This window comes from Lathamus discolor, chromosome 22 (assembly GCF_037157495.1).
Source record: "Lathamus discolor isolate bLatDis1 chromosome 22, bLatDis1.hap1, whole genome shotgun sequence".
NCBI lineage: Eukaryota > Metazoa > Chordata > Aves > Psittaciformes > Psittacidae > Lathamus > Lathamus discolor.
In genome coordinates, this window is record NC_088905.1 from 1,610,201 (window position 1) to 1,630,196 (window position 19,996).

At 47.5% G+C, this 19,996-nt stretch overlaps 1 protein-coding gene across 14 annotated transcripts in view; it reads left to right on the forward strand.

Annotated features, from left to right (window-relative positions):
• AAK1 (AP2 associated kinase 1) overlaps positions 1 to 19,996 on the forward strand; it is an 80,430-nt gene that overhangs the window by 828 nt on the left and 59,606 nt on the right. The gene's annotated exons all lie outside the window — the stretch shown is intronic.

The window sequence follows — 19,996 nt, forward strand, 5'->3', positions numbered from 1 at the left end:
GGAAACGGGAGGCTTTGGCCTTTCCTGGGCATTCCTCCTCCCCCTCTATCCCTAGCTCCCCATATATTGTATTGTCCTTGACAGAAGTGGCACCTGCAAGCTGACGTTTGTGGTCTTCCCATATGGAAACCCAGGGTGGGTTTGCTGGCTTTGGTTTGCTGGGGTTTATTTAAAGTGCTTTAGAAACTGGGGGGATTTCAGAAGTTGTTTCCCACCTTCCCTCCGCCAAACCAAACCCAAATCAAATGGCAGATGTTTCGCTGCAGAGCAAGGTGCTGTAAATAAAGCAAGCAGTGGCCTTCATTCTAACTTTCTTCAGCCTCCTTTCCTATCTTAAGCAGGGAGGAATAAAGCACTGGAGTAAATTCCTTGTAGATAATGTCATGCACATAGGTAGGCTGAGTAGAGCTACCTGTGATTCGGGATGAGGGGTTCCATTTGTGTGGGGTTCTGCAGTAATCCCAGTTGTTTGGGGGTTTTTGGGGTGTATTTGGGTGTTTTTTTAAGGAGGTGTCAAAATCAAGCAATTGAACTAAAAATGAGCAATAGAGGTTATAAAACTCTTTGCATGTCCAGTCCTTGCAGTGCACAGCAAGCTGGTGGTGGTATCTTTTAAACTGCGGCCAGCACTGCTGCTGTAACTATCATTTTCCATTTCATTTGGTTGGGATGTAAGGAACCTTCTGCATGGCTTTGGCTGCTAACCTTAGCCTCGACCTTCAGAGAGACGTTGGCCTCCTCCTGGTCCATCTCCTTTGCAGTTCCACTCAAAACAGTGTTATGTTTTGCTGGTGTAAGTGTGAGGGAGGGGGTAGCTGCTTGTGAGAGCGGAGTGGGAGGACCTGTGTAGGCTTCTGCAGAGAGAAAGCCCTAAAATGGGAAAGGGACTCTGTGTACGCCGTGTGCCTTCAGGTTTGTAAAGAGCCGCCACAGTGTAGAAGAAAATAGAGCTGTGACCATCTTTCAGACATGGTTTCTGATATGTTCTGCGTGCTGAGCTGAGAAGAGCACCAACACCAGGCCTCCAGCTAGTAACTATAGTGATCTTTTCCATCGTGACTTGAAATTTGCAATATAGGTTTGCCTTGGCTGATATTTCCAAGGCCTTAGAAGCTTAAGAACTACACGAGCTCAACCTGAGAAGCTGTCACAGTCTTCTTTAACGCACGTTGGCCTCAGCCTGGTAACATGGGAAACCAGAGGCTTTCTTTGCTGATGAATAATGTGCTGGCAGGTTCTGCCCTGGTGCTGACAGCACTGGGAAGTGAGCCCGTGTGTCACTGGGCTCTCTGCTCCACAGCCCTAAGCTACAGCCACTAAAGCACAGGTTGCACAGGAGACGTGCTTCCCCTCTATACCTCGTTGTCCTAGAGGAGCTGCTGCTTGTTGAGGGCTTTTCGCTATGATTCCTGCTTTCTTGGCCAGCCTTTGGGATAAACCATGGCTTAGGGTGGGCTGCAACTATTACATCTATGTGCACGAGCCAAGCGACGAGCTACAGGCCTGTAAAAAGAGTGCTATGTTCTCTTCCTTGCTGCATTACAAGGCAAAAGAAGTTCTTCTGGTGAAATGTGCTATGCAGGTGTTTTCCTCATGCTTAGGCTCCTGGTGTGTGCAGTCCAAAAGCATTCTGTGTGCTCGATGAAGTCTCCAAGGGGACAGGAACAGGGTGGCTTGTAGGTTTGCAGGTTGATGGGAACAGAGGGGTGAAATACCATTTCCTTTATGGAAAGGTAGGTCATCTGGGGAGGCAGCATGGGTTAAAAGCAGCTTTGCACGCTTCTTGGCCTTTGGGTGTAGCTCTGTGTGCTCCCCAAGTGCTGGTAAACAGCATTTTTCCATTGACTCAGCTGGAGACCTGAGGGGTTCTCTGGCAACCTGGTCCCTGCATTACTGATACCCCAATCCTTGGCTGGAAAACTTCCTCATGTCTGCAGTGAATTTTGGTGCTTCAGCAGTGTTAAAAAGGCAACTTGTGAAGTCTTGGCTATTTCTGCTAAAAGGAAAAGTCTCCTGGGAAGCACTTTGGTGGAGGAGGAATATCATGTCTGGGAAAGAGACACATCTCTTCTCTGTTGCTTTAGAAGGGAGAGGAGAGGCCTGTGTTTTGGCGCAGCATAGAATCAACTAGGTTGGGAAAAGACCTTTAAGATCACCAAATCCAGCTGTTACCCCAGGCCTGCCAAATCATGTGAGTCTAGAAAAGAAATGAGATGTAAAAGAAACTGAAATGATAGATACTGTGGGGGAGATTTGAGTTGCAAGGCCAAGGAATCTGTTTGAACCAGAGCTTTTGGAGTTAAAGTGTTGGGATTTACGTCTCTTGGTCAAGCTGTGGCTGGTCCCTCTCAATTCTGCTGAGCAACCCTGCTGAGGATGAGCGTTCCCTGGCCCAGGATGGGAGCTCTTGATGCAGTCACAGAGCCAGATGGCAAGTGTCTCCACGTGATCCCCCAAAATATCTGCTGCGGTTAGGTACAGCTCCACACCCCCTTAAAAATAGTTGTCTGAATACTTGCTTTCCTGGGCAGGGAGGAAGTGGATGGGAATAATACATCAGGAACTTGAATGGTTGTTTGTCTGTGGTGATGTTATACCGATGAATCAGTGCCTTTTTACAAGTATATTGCAGTAAATGAGTCTTAGTTGAGTCTTTGTAGGTGTCTTGCTCTGATCCATGTAATAGCAGAACCCTGGAGAAATTCCCCTCAAAGCTTGCATGAGGATTACGTGCTGTGGGAAGTCAGCACTGCTGGCCTTGGAGTTCTACAAGGTCAGGGTTAAAGTCAGTGGCATCATCCATACTGGAACTCTAAGGGGACTCGAGTTCCCATTTGGAAGGTGCCTGGTGTTTCAGGGAGCTGAGGTGAATGCCCAGGAGGTATTTGAGTGTGGAGGAGAGTCAGGCTGCTATCTTACTGTTTCATTTGTGAAAAGAAACCAAACCAGTGTGATCCAATTGGATGCCTCAAGCCAGTGGGATTGCCCCAATATCCAGTTTTTGGGGGGCTATGCTTTGTGTTACCCTCTGTACATGCAATAGTGTGGGAGTGCTGGATTGATCCAAGGTACGAAAGCATTGATGGGGTGTGTGTGTGAGCTGGGATTTTGTTAGTCATGGTCTATTCCCAGCAAAAGATGCAGGCTGTTTCTTCAGCTCTGTGAAAAGTCACTTTTTCCCTTAGTAGTATCCTTCTGAAGGTGCTACTTGCAGTCTTTTCCCCTTAAAATACATAAGATTCAGTTAGTAAGTGTCAGAATGGGTTTCAGATACATGCCTTGTGTGTGCTGCTGGCTAATGTCCACTTCAAAGCGTTCAATAGTGGGCCTTAGAAACCAATGTAAAATCAGCTTCAATTTGCCAGCTGTATGTTTTACTCTGTGCTGAAAGGATGGGCTCTGTGGGGAGGTTTCATCAAGAGCCTGGTCATGCACAACCTGTACCGAAAGGGGAAGGTGATCCCCTGGGCTGCCTGAATGTGCGGTTGGGCTTAACTGCAGAGGGCTCACCCCACTTGCAGTGTGGTTGGGTTGAAGGCATCACTTTGAAGTTCATTTTGTCACTTCTGGCTTCTGCCAAGTGCCAGCTGCTAAGCAGCTGGCCAGTGCCATTTGGGTTAGGAATTAAACTATTTCCCCTCTTGGAATGGGATGTGGGATTCTTCTAATTTAGCTTTCCCTGTGTACCTTGTGGGGCAGGGCATGTGTGCTCTGCACTGCTAGGGAGGATGCTGGCTCCTCTGTGGTTTAGTAGTCTGGTTTCTTGAGTGTACAAGCCAGGCAAACTGGTGAAGGATCCCCAGTGAGTTACTTGGTAAATGTTGAGGTGTCCCAAGTGCTTTGGTGCTTTTAGCAGCACAGATTTTGCTGGGTTAGAGCATGTGCCATGTCCCTGGATGTAGCCAGGAAGGAAAGGAAGATATTAATGGATTTAACTGTGTAAGAAGTTCTATAGTATAGAGACTGGCATCATCTAGCCTCACTTCTAAGCTTTATGCAACATGTCAGAAAATGGGTCTGGGATTGTACATGGGGGTGGTTGGTTTCTCTTTAGATATACTTAAATATACTTCATCAGTATATTTAATGGCAGGGATTGCCCTCTGCAGTCATGGGGAGATGAGATTTTTGCAGTTGTTCTCCCAGGAAAGAGCTTTCCATGTTAAAACAAAATAGTTTCTGATTCAAGCAGTCCTACAACAGCCTTAGGAAGTTGCCAGTTCCTTAGTGTAAGAAACGTTTAGGATTCTGACTGGGGAAATGACAGGGTTTAACTCTCCAGCACTGGTCTTGCAGAGTGTTCTAGTGGTGATGTACGAACAGGTTACCTCTGGTTGCAACCGCAGCAGTGACACTTTGGATCTAAGGAAAACCTCATGGCAGCGCATGTTCTCATTGTGTTGTGGCCCTTCTCTCCTTTGCACAGGAGCTTGTCAGCAGTTGCAGAGAGCAGGTGGTAAGTTATAAATGTGCTGAAGACAAGCTGGAATCCACTTTGGGGTTAGCACTTGCTGCTTTCCAAGTTCACCCACCTGCATTAATCATGGCTAATAAGGGCAGGACTGACTTGGTGCTGCACACTTGCATTGCGACTGGAAGCTGCTTCCTTGGAAGGTGGCTTTTCCCAGTGCAGATAGTGCTTTGGAGAGACTGAGGCTGTGCCTGTTGGAAAAGCAGCCGTAGGACTCAGTGCTGCTCTGAGAAGTCACAACCAGTTTACCTTTCTTTGTAAAGTGTTTACTCGTGTTTCACATGTGGAAGGAGATGGGAATTCTCTGAGGAGAAACATGCCCTAAACAAACTGAGCTCATGGAGGAGTTCTCCTCTGGTAACAAGAGGTAACCAAACCAGTTGTTTCCAGGGAAGGATGAAGGGAAGCACAGGATACCCTCTGGATACCATACTGGAATAACACCTCCTTAAACCAGGTACTGGCTGTTGTACTTTCCTGAATGTAGGAGCAATACGGACAGAGGTTTACAAGCACAAGGAAAAGGTTTGGAAAGTCTTAAGTGAAACACAGTTGAAGGATAATTCTTTCTCATTTGTGGGCTTTAGCATTAGGGAAATTTTCCTTTTCTCCTTTTGTAGGAGGTGTCACTAAATGAAGTGAAGGTTGCTGTAGGTGCCTCAGTATGATGCCATAGCATGAAAGCAGAGAGCTGCTGCAGCTCCTCTAACGTGAGGAGCTCTCACTACCCTGTTGCCAGAGTATCTGAGCCCTGGCACAGTTGGTGGAAATGTCCTTCTGTTCCTTTTAGGGCTGCTGGGAAATAATATACCGAAATATGAAGGTGAAGAGTATGTGTGGCCAAGTGCAGAATTGATCTCTGGCCTTCCAGCTTGAGTGCTTTAATTGCAGTCGGTGTTCTCCCTCCAGTGCTGCCTGTGTGTTTTCAATGGGGGTGCTCTTGGCACACATGTGATTTAGGCATACATTTACACTTGCTGGGTGGCACAACCCATGCTGACACCAGGACCTTGGGCCGTGTGTCACAGGATTGCATTAAAGGCGTCTTTTGGAACAAGATGCTCATAGCATCTGGTTTGCTTCATGATGTTGCAGAAACAAATCATGTACGAGGGATGGGTGATTTCATAGATTAAAAGAACCCATCAGCAACTGAGCTCCCCAAGCCAGACTTTGCATGCATATGCATCTGCCCTATAGCTGAGCTGGAAGCTGCAATGAGGACAGGTAGATCTGATCTTCTTTCATTCACTAGTAGAAATATGCTGGGCTTACTTCTTATTTGATGTTGGTAGGGCTTTAATAGGGAGCTGACCCCATGATGTGCCTGTGTGAACTTAAAAAGCAATCTGGCATGCTGTTCTTAAGGGTGTGATAGTAAAACGTGTGGTCTTCTGAAGCTGTTTAAGTGCACGTTACCAGATGATAGCATGTCTTTCCTTTACTTCTGTAACCTAAATGATGCTTGCAAGGTTGACGTGTGCTTTTGCTGCACAGCTCTAATGGCAGCAGTAAAATAAACCCAGAGCTTGTCTCCCAAGTACAGGATGCTCCAGGAGAAGCACGATGTAGCCTGGTTTGTGTGGGCTTTCCCTGAACAGCTCTTTCTCTTCCAAGTGCTGTAGCAAGCAAGAGAAGCCCTTGGTTTCATGGGATACACCTATGTTTGTGACTTCACTGCTGTCCTGGATGGAGATGGAAGCTATTTGGATGTTGTGGGAGTGAGTGATACCAACCTCCGACATTCGAAGTGACTTAAAATGCTTAAAATGAACACAAATAACCAGTGCTGATGTGAGAGGAGCACTGTAGCACAGACCAATTGCTTTATGTGCCTTCTCTATGCAGCCTACCTGCTAAGTCAGTGATACTTTAGTTACCTGTCATAAGCCTTTGAAGGATTAACTGCTTCTGACTGGCAAGTGCTTCAGAAATAAAGACCTTCCCTCTGGTGTTGAGTTGGTGCTTTGGGGGGATGAGCTGGAGCACTAGGAAATCCCTGCCTTACAACTGCAGTGTGGTCACAAGGAGATATTTGTGGCTGCTCTTGGCCCTTGGGTTCTGCTCTGATGGTCAGTGATACCAGGGGGTATGTAACTGATTAGTGGGGTGAAAGATAGGGTAAAATTCCTAAAGAAAATAATATCCTTTTAAGAGAAGGATCTGTGTTTGTGCGTGCATGTGCTGCGTGCTGTCATGCCTGCCTTTCCTCCTGGGTGTTGTAGCATCTCTTGTTAGGCCAGCATATGGGTGATGTGTAGAGTTTAGGTGGGTAACAAGAAATAACCACCCCTCTGGGATTGAGCAGTGACAGACAGGAAATGTTAGCTGAAGGGAAGAGGCAGTGCCATGTCTCTGTGGGGAGAGAGATGGGGTAAGGGTAGGAGGTAAGCAGAGATAAGGATGGCTCAGTGATTGGGATGGAGGGGTTTCCTCTTTGTAGGATCCCTGTTGCTTTGACTGGAGTCAAAGTCCCGTTAGGCAACTTACACACTTGAGAGGTGCCTGCTACGCTCATGGAACATCTCTATGCCTCATTTCCCCCTTGCAGTGTCAGCCGGATGCTTGTGACCGTGTTGGAGGGCAGCTGATGTGCACTGAAATGTTCCCTGGGGATTTCAGCAAGTGCTGCTTGCAAAGTTGAGTGTGTTCTGACTTAAGCTCTTTGGTGGCTGCATACTCACTACAGCCCTTTCAGAAGTCAGTCGATGTAAAATGACACAAGAATCCAGTCCCAGTTATCAACTGGTGAGATCATGATGGTTCAGGTGTTCTCTTTGTACTGGTTATGTTTGCAAGGAAATGAAATGCATCCCAGAGCACTGATGTGTGGATTGGGGCTGGCAGAGAGAAAAGGGAAGGGGTAGTGCAGACATGGGTCAGACTGGCAAGAAAAGCTCCGCTGAAAGTCAGAGCCCTTCTTTTGGCCCTTACCTGTTGCTTTGGAGTTAGAAGATGTACTTAGATTTGTGAATATGAGTTTACCCTTCTGTTTCTATGCCCGATTACTGGCTGTAGTTTGAGCTGTTGTGCAGCCTCTGCTCTCAGTGAACATGAAGACCCCTGTGTCCTATGTGTCCCATACAACCTGTGGTTCTGCCCATGGCTGTTCCCTTCTCTCTGCAGAGCAGACAAACAGATGGTGGAATAAAGGTATATGAAGGTATTTCACAACTGAGAAACTGAAGCCCATGAAGGTGCAGTGATTTGATGATAAGGGCTATGGAGGGAAGCCTTGTGTTAAATGCAAATAGGTCCTTGTCTGGTGTTTTAACCACGGTGTCATTAATATTATGTCCCCATAGTACTGAGGAACTTCTATCGTGGTCTAGGGCCCTGTGTCACATAGTGCAAACGTAGACCAAAGACTCCCAATGCTCCTGGGAGGTGCCTGGCTGCCCTTGTCAGTGACTGCTGAGGCTCAACACTTGTGTTTGGCACCAGCGTGTGCTCCTGTGCTGCTGCCTTAGGAAACACATTCAGAAAGACACAAGCAGCTGTACTCTTACAGCTGATCATTAGCACACAGTATCTTCTACAGAGCTGCTGTTATTCACAGGCCCCAGGAGACACACAAAGTCCTTCCTCACCCAGCATTCATGTTGTACTGACAGACTGGGTATGCCACAGAGTGACCACACACTAGCTGTATAATATGCAGAGTTTATTAAGCAAGCACACTGATGTGAGTTAGGTAAATATCTCTATATAGTGAATAAGTACATCAGAGCAAATCGGTGATATAGGTATATAAGTAAAGTACCAAAGAATGTTAGCAATGTATCAAATCATTACTGCATAGAGAGAACAGAGATGAAGAAGAAATACATCACCAGTTGCCACTGAATCATCATCCAGGCTGAGACTTCCAGCTGGGAAGCCCCGCTGTAGCCAGTGCCAGGAGTTTCAGGTAATTGTACCTTTGAAACTTTTTCTGCTACCAGGCAGCCTCGAAATACATCTGTCGATATATTGTATGCAGTTGGGGTTCTCAAGCAATTCTGGAAGTTCATTTGAGCTGATGAATTAAATCCCTGATAATCATGGCGCTTGTGAGTACTGGGCACAAGACTGCAGGTTCTGGATCCCCGCAGCCCTTTCTGGACATCTGACAAGTGAACAGACAGGCATATGCCTGTCCCTAGCAGCCTCCCAGTGTCTGAAAGGGGCCTGCAAGGATGCTGGGGAGGGACCCTTCCTCAGGGACTGTCGCAGTAGGACAAGGGGTGATGGGTTCAAACTGAAACAGGGCAAATTCAGGTTGGAGATAAGGCAGAAGCTCTTCCCTGTGAGGGTGCTGAGGCGCTGGCACAGGGTGCCCAGAGAAGCTGTGGCTGCCCCATCCCTGGCAGTGCTCAAGGCCAGGTTGGACACAGGGGCTTGGAGCAAGCTGCTCCAGTGGAAGGGGTCCCTGCCCATGGCAGGGGGTTGGAACTGGGTGAACTTTAAGGTCCCTTCTAATCCAAACCATCCTATGATCTCTCTCCTTCTTCTCCTGCATACATGTGGAAGGAATCAAAGCCTGTTTCATGTAGGGCTTAATTTTCTTGTACTATTTATTTAGTTTTGCTTTTTGCCTGTGCTGAACGATGGCTGCTGCGTGCTCCTGGCTGTACCCAGTGTTACTGAATCCCTTGAGAGCTGCCTGGTGTGATAGATGTCTCTGTGCTGTGAGAAGCTGGAAAGTTCATGGCTGTCTTCAGCCTTCAATCAGCATATACTCTTCTAGAGGAATATAATGTAGTCCTTAATGTGTGTTTTCCTGTTAGTGAGGTTTCACTTCTGTGGCTCAAGTGTGTAGCTGGGTGACCTGAAAAGGCTGAAACCTGGGTTCCTGGGTTTAAACAGAAGAACCTTGTTTGAAACAAGCCTGCATACACTGTAGTGAAGCTCGTACAGTATCATGTCACCTGCAAACCTGAGCTTTGCCTACAACACTTGTATTTATTAGGGTTTCTCTTGTGTTTTCCATGCTGCTTTGCTCACAGGGATGTCTGAGTGCTACCATAGTAATCAGAATTCCTTCATGTCTGCCTTGGCTGTTGCCATGATCTTTGGATCCTTGCATAACTGCTTACCAAATGGAGTTTGCTGTTACCATAGCACTTGAGGTCTCCATAAAGCCACGCTGGCTGGCCTTTGCAAGCAAGTCCCATTAAAACCAGTCCCAGCCCGGCCACCTTAGTCTTGCTTTCTCCTTCCTCTGCACCTCCAGTTACAACCTGCTCTGTGCTCAGCTAGTCCTGTGTTTTCTCTCCTCTCCTGTCAGTGTGATTCACCCTTCCTTGCCTTTCCACTGAAGCTTTTCAGCTGCAGCTTCTTGCTGGCGTTGCACTTCCAGTCATGTTCACTCAGAACAGTCATGCTCTGTAGCATGTTTATGGCACTGCTGATTTCACTTGGAGATGAACAAGGTCTCAGATGCTATTAGCAGCTGCTTGGAATAATAGCAGCTGAAATGTGCTTTGGAGAGGGCTGACTGATAACTAAACAAATGGTATTTTTTGAAGCTGTGAGTTATTCATGACCCAGTAATTACTCTTCTTTTTTTTTTTTCCAGTCTTACAGTGGAAGTTCAAGGACTAAAATTGTCACAGGAGAGAGGGACTCACTCTGCTTTGCCAAATAATCTGCTTGGAGGCAGTAATAAAGCACTGCTTTATCAGCTTTGGGTTTCCAAGCCTGTCTGTCAGGGAGGAATTTGAGTGGATGCACAAGCCTGTAAAGCAGAGCACATGCCTGGCAAACCTACCCACGTGAACATCTGAACCTGCTGGGAAGGCCAGTACAGCTCCGCAGCCTTTAGTGAGCTGCTGTTTGCTATGATATTGCTGTCACAAGTACTGTGAGACTTTAATACCCCTAAATGAAGGTGCTCAGGCTGTGCTCTGACTGTGTGCTTGGAGGATGGGGTAGTGTGACCAAGCTATTGCTGCCTTTGAACTAGAGCTTTTGAAAATGGAATGCAGTGTTAATGCACAGGATGCGTCTTGCTCATTGATTCTAGGCTTCTAATATGCTGTTGTATGGCAGAGATTAATTTCATTTATTTGCCCCCCTTATTTCTCTGCTCTATTACGATTTACAGCTTCCTTTTTGACTTTCTCCATGGAAGCTGTTAGGTGTTGAAGTGTCATCTAGGGGAGCGGAGTAGCTCTTAAAGACATGTATTGAGAGAGGGTCCTGGAAAGTGCAAAGAGATAAAGTGAAACAGTTTTAAACCAGACCTATATAAACGCCACAGAAGGAAGAGGCAGTTAAGCTTTCTCCATGTTATCAATGCAGGCAAAATGCCTGGGACTATATAAATATGAGGGAATCCCATCAATGTAGATCAATAGCTCAAAGGTGAGTGCCAGGAGGATGGGGACAGACGCTTCCCAGTGGTGCCCAGTGACAGGACAAGGAGCAATGGCCGTAAACTAAAACACAACGAGTGTCACCTCAACACGAGCAAGAGCTTCTTTACATTGAGGGTGTCAGAGCCCTGGCACAGGCTGCCCAGGGCGGGTGTGGAGTCTCCCTCTCTGGAGCCATCCCAAACCCACCATGGACACATTCCTGTGTGCCCTGCTCTGGGTGCCCCTGCACTGGGTGATCTCCAGAGGGCCCTTCTAACCGGAATGGTTCTGGGATTCAGGGCTGTTTGTGGTTGTGAGCATCGTAGCCAAGAAATGAAATATTCACCCCCAAACCCCACAGTAATCCTCAGCCAACCAGTCCTGCTCCCCTCCAATTAGGAGGGGTAAAGCCTGTGCTACTGTTCTGTGGTGGGGGATGTTTCTGGTTGTGTTCTTTCACCCAGTTTAGGCCACACTAATGTGAAGTGTGCCATCCTGCCTGTTGGAAAAGCACCCTGAAGAGGGTGGAGCCTCTAAATCTAAATCTCTGTTGTCATGGCCTAGATATTGCAGCAGTGTCGCTAAGTTATGTTGGTAATATTGACTAATCACATTAGGATTCTCAGCTATGGTAAATCTGTAGGGCTATCAGTGTCCCTGCTTTATTCGTGCTGAGAACCTGACCCACGAGCTCTACGAGAGCCTTTGCTTTACCTGGGGGAGAATTCCTTTGCTCTGTCACATATGCTGGATGTTTTATTATGTTTAAAGACAAGAGCTTAAGCAGTGCTGGAGCTGGGAGCCCTAAAGAGCAGGGCTTTGCCTGCACACCTTGCACTGTTTTGCAGTATTGGATGCAGACCTTCGCCTCGGGGGTGTTGTCAATGGGTGCACATGACTCCAGAGGTATCTTTATAGCTGTTTGGGTTTTGTTTCCTTTTATTCTTCCCCCTCTTCCCACTGCATCGGTTGTGATTTGGGATGCATTTGGTACCCAGCACAAAGCTGCCACGGGTGCTGGGCTTTCCGTGCCCGGTGAATTTGCTCAGCATGAAGTTTCTTTTAAGCCAGTAGAACCTGGAAACCGGATTGCTCATACAGTCAAATTGCTCATATGATTTACTTGCAGACATGCAAATTTACCTTGTGAAGACTCAATTCTTTCCAGCTCAAACATGAGCTGAGTGGAGGGTTTCTTGTTGCTTATAATGGTTATCGGTGCAGGAGTGCAGAGCCTGACACCTAAACCTGGAGACCTCTGGAACTGTAGGGCTGCATGTGGCATTCTCTCTGCCGCAGGCTGTGTGAAGCAGAGGATTAATGTGAGTTTGTGACCTCTTCGGCTCTGAACTGGTGTTGATGTGAATTTGAACCAGGTGAATGCAGACCCTGCCTTTGTATGCTGGAAAGGGGCTCTTCATCAGGGACTGTAGGGATAGGACAAGGGGTGATGGGTTCAAACTGAAACAGGGGAGGTTCAGGTTAGATCTAAGGCAGAAGCTCTTCCCTGTGAGGGTGCTGAGGCGCTGGCACGGGGTGCCCAGAGAAGCTGTGGCTGCCCTATCCCTGGTAGTGTTGAAGGCCAGGTTGGACACAGGGGCTTGGAGCAAGCTGCTCCAGTGGAAGGGGTCCCTGCCCGTGGCAGGGGTTGGGACTGGGTGATCTTAAGGTCCTTTCAAGCCAAACCATTCTATGATTCCATGATTTCCTAACACCGCTTTCCTCTGGCAGTAGGATGCAACCCGTGAAGCTGCAGCCTTTGCTGGGAGGAAGCAGGTGTGTGTGTGTGTGTGTGTGTGTATGTGTGTGTGTGTGTTCACTCTGCAGGAGGGAAGGCTATGGGTGACGTGATGGAGCTGCTGCCCACCAAAGTTTGAATGTTCTTCAAGGTCTGTGCCGTTACCAGGAGGATGCTGCTCTCGCACACCTGGACCCATGATCTGTGCCCGTGTTCCTTGTCTGGTTTCTTTAGTTAAAGTATCACTAGAAATACTTAGCAAATGAGAAGCTGCATTTCCTGTAAGTTCAGTTTAACTCGGAGCTCTGTTGACTCTTTACAGTTGTGTCACTGCTATAATCTCCTTTTGAATAGGATCACTATTAAATTCCTGATCTTACGGCAAATATACCTGCTTAGCTGAGTTTTCCATCAGCTTAGTATCTCATGTGGAGAGATTCAGGTTTCAGCTGATTCTCCTGCTATTTGTGCCTGCTTCAGGTTTCCTGTCTTGAAATCCTGAGTGTGCTTTACACTTTATCGAGGTGCTCTCTACTTTCCCCACATTTCTGAAGCTCTGATTTATTCCTACAGCCACAGGTGAATGTGGTAACTGAGAGCTCTTGGAAATGAGCATGGGGAGCTTCCCAGTGCATGAAAGGAAACCTGGTACTTTGGTTTCTGTGGCCTTATTTCCTTCATAGCCATTAGGCCTGCATGGACTATAAGGACTTTGTGTTTTAGAGCCCTTGAGCTGAAGGAGAACCCCTGCAGTACTGCACAGAGGCCCTGCTTTCTACCCTGCAGAGATCAGTCGTTTGTATTCTTGCTATGTAGAGCTGAGCTTAGCTTAGTCTAAGAGATGCTGGTCTGAGCCTTTTAGATTGAAGTAGTTCCTTAGACTTGGCACTCTTAAGCTCTAGCTTAAAACAATAACCCCAAACCCAACTAAGTAAAGCTTGTTATTTCCTTTGAGTCAGAAAGTCTGGGCTGAGAGCAGACCTGTTTAGTTTAGCATTATCCTATCTGCTTTGCTCAGTTGCAGAGCCTCTTGGCAGGGCATGAAGGCTTTTGTTATGTTCTTGCTCAGAGCTGGACTCCGTGGTTTCTATCACACATGTTTATACACACACGAACATGTGCTCTGGTTGGAGTTAGAGCAACTTGGGTGTGCTAAAACCAGGAGATCCATTTTCAGGCCTTCCTGCTCCTGCAGCTTGTTCTGCTGTGGGTGCAGCGTGTCCTGTGTTTCACCAGTTATTTCCATGTACTCCGGAGACGTGATGCAAGCCTGTGCTTCTAGGACAAGCTGTGTGATTCCTGTGCGTGCAGCTTGAGGGTGAATAATCTTTGCTTCTATCAATATAGACCAACATGGAAATAGCCTAATGTAACCAGAGGATTATGGAGTCGGGTGGCAGAGTGAGTCATAGGCATTAGTTAAATCCCAAACCCCAAGTGTGACAATGAACGCTCCGATGTGTAGTAATCAACCAGTAAAATACAAACACAAAGGAGCAGATTGGTTACAACCATCACTGGCTTCAAGTCTTTTTAACCTTTTTGTGCTAGGTAACCTGGAAAAGACGCTCTGGATAGCATAGCTCCAGCTCTGCAGGATGGCAGTGAGTTGATGTCTGGTGTGGAGGGTAAGAATCTGGGGTTGAGATCAAGTCAGTGAGGATTTGGTGAGACTTCCTGACTGTAACAGCAACCCAGGAATAAAGTGCTCCAAGAGCATGTGGGGAATGTGTGAGCAGAGTAGTTAAAGAGCAGGTTAGACAGGAGTGACTGCGGGCATTGTGAGTCCTGCCTGTAAGCAAGGCGCTGAGTCAGGTGAAATCCTGTGGCAGGCAGTGATGTGGTGACACAGGGCCATGGTTTTACACTGGGACGGCCCTGTGTTGCGTACCAGCCTCTTCTTGCTGTTTGGAGAGGGTGAAATGAGGCTGGAGAAAGCCTCCCTCTGTCTGCTGGTCTTGTCAGCCTCCACCTATGTCCATTCAACTCCACTGGGTCAAGAAGAAAATCCTCTATGTTGTGCGGATTTGGGATGTTAGTCACAAAGCTGTAAAGCTACTGGGGAGGGAGAGGTAAGTGTGAAGGCCCAAAGCTCTCGCATTTTGGGATGACCATTGAGAAGGAATGGTAGTGATCCTGCAGTTACCAGTTTAACTGCAGCAAGGCTGGGGTCTTCACTGGGGTAAGGCTGAAGTGCCCTTTGCATCCAGGCTTTATAGTAGCTACTCTACTGTATAGTAGCTACTCTACTGCCTTCTAAAAAGCAGAGGGTGTAGGAAATGCTCTTTGACTCCCTCAAGGGTTAATCTTCCACCAGACCAAAGCAAGCTGGTGAGGAGCAGAGCTAATGTTCACTTTAAGACTGGATTCTTGGCAACAGTCAGAGCCCTTTGGGAAACCTCCAGAAGGGTTTCTTCCTGTTGGGAATGTGTGGTGCCATACCTCAAATGTAATGAGAAGGTAAACCTGTAGTCCCATTCTGTTAGGATGATTTAGCTTATATGTCTTTATATATCTATATCTGTATCTATCTATATCTACATCTTTACTATGAGATGCTGTGGTTTGAAGGGTCTTTTCTGGTGCCTTTGCAGCAGAGATTTGCTTTCTGGAGGCAGGCTGCAGAGCTCAGGGACATGAGCTGTGTGAGCGGTGCCTTCATGCTGCTGTGAGCAGTGTGCTGGCCCACTGACCCGCATGGTCTTTGGGCAGCTTTCTTCTCTGCCTTTTCTGTTAACTGCAGGTTTTCCTACCCTAGCAGCACCCTTTTGAAGACCATGATGTAAAGAACAGAGGATTTACTTGCAAATTGCTTGTGCTTGTGACAAGCTCCACCTCAAGGAAGTGGGAGCAGAGTTAACGTTCCTGGCTGGACTCGGTAAATAGATGGTACCAACGTTGTCTTTGATAGAGCTGTGATCTTGGGTGTTGCAGCCCTAATGCAAAGTCTGCCTCATTACTGTGGCTTCTTAATTAAACCTCCAACCACTTGAAAAAGCAAATCTTGAGGGAGTTGCTATATTTTTCTTTAAAGGTGTTAATGCTGACATCTTTGTCTAAAGCTGTTGTAGGTGCTTCATAAGGCGGAAAAAAAACAACGTGCAATGATCCTGACGGTTCCAATTCCTTGTTAGACATCAAAGCAGAACACTTCACAATATTGATCCCAGTTTCTGGGTGTATTTGGTAATAAAAGGGGTAATATTAGAACAGAAAACTTACTTTGGGGTGAAATATTCTGCCCTGGAAACACAGAGCTCTGAAGTGATGGAGAAGTTTCATCAAAAGGGGAAAAAATGGGATTTTTAGCAGTTATGCCACAGTGATACCCTGCAATGGAAGAGGGGAATAAAAGATAGCAGAAAGAATATATTAGTGCAGATTAATAGCAACAGAAATAGCCCTGTAATCCTAATGCCCACCAGAGCTGACTAGGGGAGCTATAATTCAAAGAAAAAGCCTGTATAAAAGTTAACCAGCAAATATTTGCCTGTGGGGAGGGTAACCCAAGAGACATGGCCACTAAGGGAGGTTGCTGTGTTCTTGGGGCTGAGTGCGATGTGTTTTATAAGAGCTGCCAGGCAAGGATCCTCTGAACAGCAGGACTCAGGTTGAGATGCACAATGACACTTTCTAGCTGTTACAGGGAGTGGTTGTGAAGATCTCAACAGCCCCAGTGTGGCCCGAGGAGCAAATCCCAAGGCACGTTGGTGGTTTTTGCCTGTCCTACAGATAAGTCACTTGTCCATCCTTGGTTTATAGGTGGGGAGAGCTGAGACTGGGCTGTTCCTTCACCTTTGTTGGGAACTGGTGCTCAGAGCTGTGGGAGAGAGGCACTGGCACATGTGGATGCTTTTCCCTCCTGTTTGCAGAGCTCAGTGCGAACACTAGCTGCACTTGGCTGTTAGCTAGAATAATACCAGATTATTGTATTGCTTAACCTCACCCAAAGTGCTTTCCTTGGCCTTCTTTCTTTATGATGAAGAAGAGGTGACTCCAAAATTGAGGTTTGCTGAAGCCATCTCTGTCCTTTGAAACCGTAGAATAGAATCATAGTTAGGGTTGGAAAGGAGCTTAAGATCATCCAGTTCCAACCCTCCTGCCATGGGCAGGAGCACTTCACACTAAACCATGTCACCCAAGGCCTTGAACACTGCCAGGGATGGAGCATAAAGGACTGTGCCCTGATAGTGTTGGTGCTTTATCATCCAGAATCGTATTCTAGAATGGTTTGGGTTGGAAGGAATGATTATGGTGTCTATACAGCTAGGGAAAACCTTATATTTTGTTCAGTGTCATGTTATGCCAGCTGGAGGGAGGTGTCAGAGGTGCAGGATGGCTTTCTCAGCACAGCATCCCAGTGAAAATGGTGCTGGTGTTGCCAAGAGGTGATGCTCAGTGATGGGTAATGTGCAGTGTCTGTGTTGGCTGGTTGTGGCTATGCCTGTGGGGAGAAATAAGTGCTGGGAAGTCTGTTTTGGGAATGGTGAATTGCAAACACCCCGTGCAAGGGAATAGATATGATTTTCCTGTAACTGGATCACAGCATCCTGACTTGGGAAGGGTGGGGAATAAAAAGTGGAATGAGGCTGCCCCTTGTACTTAGGAAAACTAAATGCTACGGAAGCTCTTGTAGCTTGGGAGATAAGGCAAAGCATGACATCATTCTTGATGGATAAGGATCAGGAAGTATTCCAGTGGTGCAGATGAGGAGTGGCTTTGTGCCTTGTGCTAGTGTGCAACTGGAGCTTAATATGCCCTGTTGGCTGGGGCTCAGTATCCCTAGGGCAGTTGTTGGGGACGTCTGAAAAGCACTTGGCTGTCCCTCAGCTTCAAGGTGGAGGAGATAGAACTGAACCACAGAAAGCTGGAACCGATTTGGTGGGAAAGCACATGCCTTGTTTGTCCAGCTCGGGAAGGAATTTCACCCCTGAAGAACGGAGTTTTTAGTGGCATCCAGGAGGTTTATCAGGAACTCTGGGAACTCCTGATAATGCTGGGTTGTTTGTAGAAGGGTGTGGAGCAAATCCAAAACGAAGAAGTGATTTTTCTGGTTTCTTTTAAGTGGGAATTGATGATTTGGCACTTGGCTCTTTGAAGCCCCATGATTTGAATAACTTAACTGATAAGGGGAGTAATTCCTCCTCCTCAAACCTGGGCTGCTTTTGGGTTATTCAGCATAGCCCTGGGGAGGTGGAGAAAGCGATGTGATCTAAGGCAAAGCTTGAGAGTGTTTGCAGGGAGGAGACGCATCCAAGTGGTGGAGATGTTTTTGTAGCTGTGATTGCAGAGCTCAAGCACGCAGCTGGAAGATCATCCTGTCTCATTCCCACCTCTGCAAAGAGCACTTAAGGTCTCTGGGAGGTACTTCCAGTGTGCATTTTAAAGGGAGATGCTGGTTCTGCTTTGTTAGTGTACCTGCTGTCTCCTGTAGAGGGTGGTGGATCAGCACAGCAGGGTGACGCACAAAGTGCAGGTGTTTTGGGGACACTGGTGGCTGTGAAAAGGCCTTTGGTCCTGCAGATCCTGTGAAATCCAACCTGCTTTACTCAGTGTGTACAGGGCAGAGTCCAGCCCGTCCTCTTCTGAACTATGATTAACTTGAGTGAAGTGATCCGTTGAGCTGGTGCTTCAAGCACTGGTTCTGCTTGAACTTGGTTTATTTTGACTCAGCATGAACAAAACAGGCTTTTGTTATGGGGGCCTGTTGTCTGCAGGCACAAATCCTGCCTTCAGGAATACCTTGTTTCCTTCTCTGTGTTTAAATACTTACCTGATAGGATGTGCTTGAAGCTTTGGAGCAGGACTTAAATGCAGCTCAGAGAGCCGAGTAAGTGATGGTAAGATACAGTAACGGTGTGGGCAGGAAGGGGGTTCTCAGGACAAGCTATTTCTGATGGTTCCTTACCACCACCACTAATGGTGCCATCCCAGGGCAAGGTGGCTTTGTTGCTCTGGAAGACCTGGGATGCGTGGGAGAGCAGCTGTGTCCGTCCAAGGATGAAGGTGTGCGGCGTCCGTCCAAGGATGAAGGCGTGCGGCATCCATTGGGGATGAAGGCGTGCGGCGTCCATCGGGGATGAAGGTGTGCAGTGTCTGTCCAAGGATGAAGGCGTGCGGCGTCCATCGGGGATGAAGGCTTGCGGCGTCCATCCGGGATGAAGGTGTGCAGCTCATCTGCTGCTGCAGCACCCACTGACCTTGGCTAACTTGTGTGTTCCACAGTGAAAGGCAGCTCTGGAAGAGGCCCTCACAAAAGGGTGATGGAAGGAGCAACCCATTTCTCTGTGTGAACTTCCTCACCGCAGCATCAGTGCAACTTGTTCGGAAGCAGCATCTTGTGCCTGTCTGCAGGTTGGTGGTGCTGGCTGCGGGAGGCCTCCAGGCACTCAAGTGCAGCAGGGTGCTACCTTCTTCCCTTGCTCAGAGGTAGGAGAGGGGATCACGTGCAGCTGCTTTTACCTCCTTTAGAAGTGCTCACCCGGCTGTGGGGAGTTCTGCATCCTGCTGAAATTACAGAAGGGCTGAGAATCCAACTCCCAGCACTGGAAGGTGGCCAGCCCGCCGCCAGGAGCCTGCATGGAAAATGGCTCTGGCATCTGCATTCACTGGAGATCACTGGAACCTCCTTTTATTTTCAGCTTATCCTGAAGCCCCTCAGCAAGACCAACAGTCAGGGCAGAAGTGTGTGGCAGGATAAGTGGTGTTATGCTGTTGTAGAGGTAGATGCATTCCTGAGAGCCAAAGGCAGTAATGTTTCCTAAGAGACCTGTGGCTGTGGCTGACTCTGAGCTGATGGTAATCATAGACTCATAGAATGGTTTGGGTTGGAAAGGACCTTAAATAATCCAGTTCCAAACCCTCTGCCACTGTGGGTTTATTTGCTCCATTGCATCTAAAGCCTGGACTCATCTCTTGACTTCTGCTTTCCATACATATACTGGGGAAAAGGCTCAACCAGCAAAGAGGATATTCCCGGTGCATGGCTCACTTTGCTTCCAAGCTCTGCCTTGTGTGACCCACCCTCCTTGGCTGCGTGTAGCACGGTTATATCTGACTTCACTTGAGGCAACTCTTGACCTTGGTTGGATTGGAGTTACCCAAATCCTGGCGTGTCTATTGTACTGGAGCTGGCATAGAGCATTAGAGCTGGCAGCCTGTGCCTGTTGGAAGGGTTGCCTTGCTTGCTGCTCACTGAGAATAGAAGTAAATGGTCTCGTAATGTGCATCTGGCAGTGTTTCAGCGTAATTGTTGTCAATTTGCTTTTGATCTGGTTCCTTTCAACTTTGCCCAGATTTGGAAAGTTGGGGGTTGGACTGGAATAATGAGGGAGAAATTGGTTGTGGTCTGAGGCTCTGGAAGCTGAAAGCAGCCCTTGGGGCTGAGGAGGTGGTGATGTTGTAGTTAGGTGGTGTGCGAGGAGGAAGGGTTAACCAGTGGGGAGC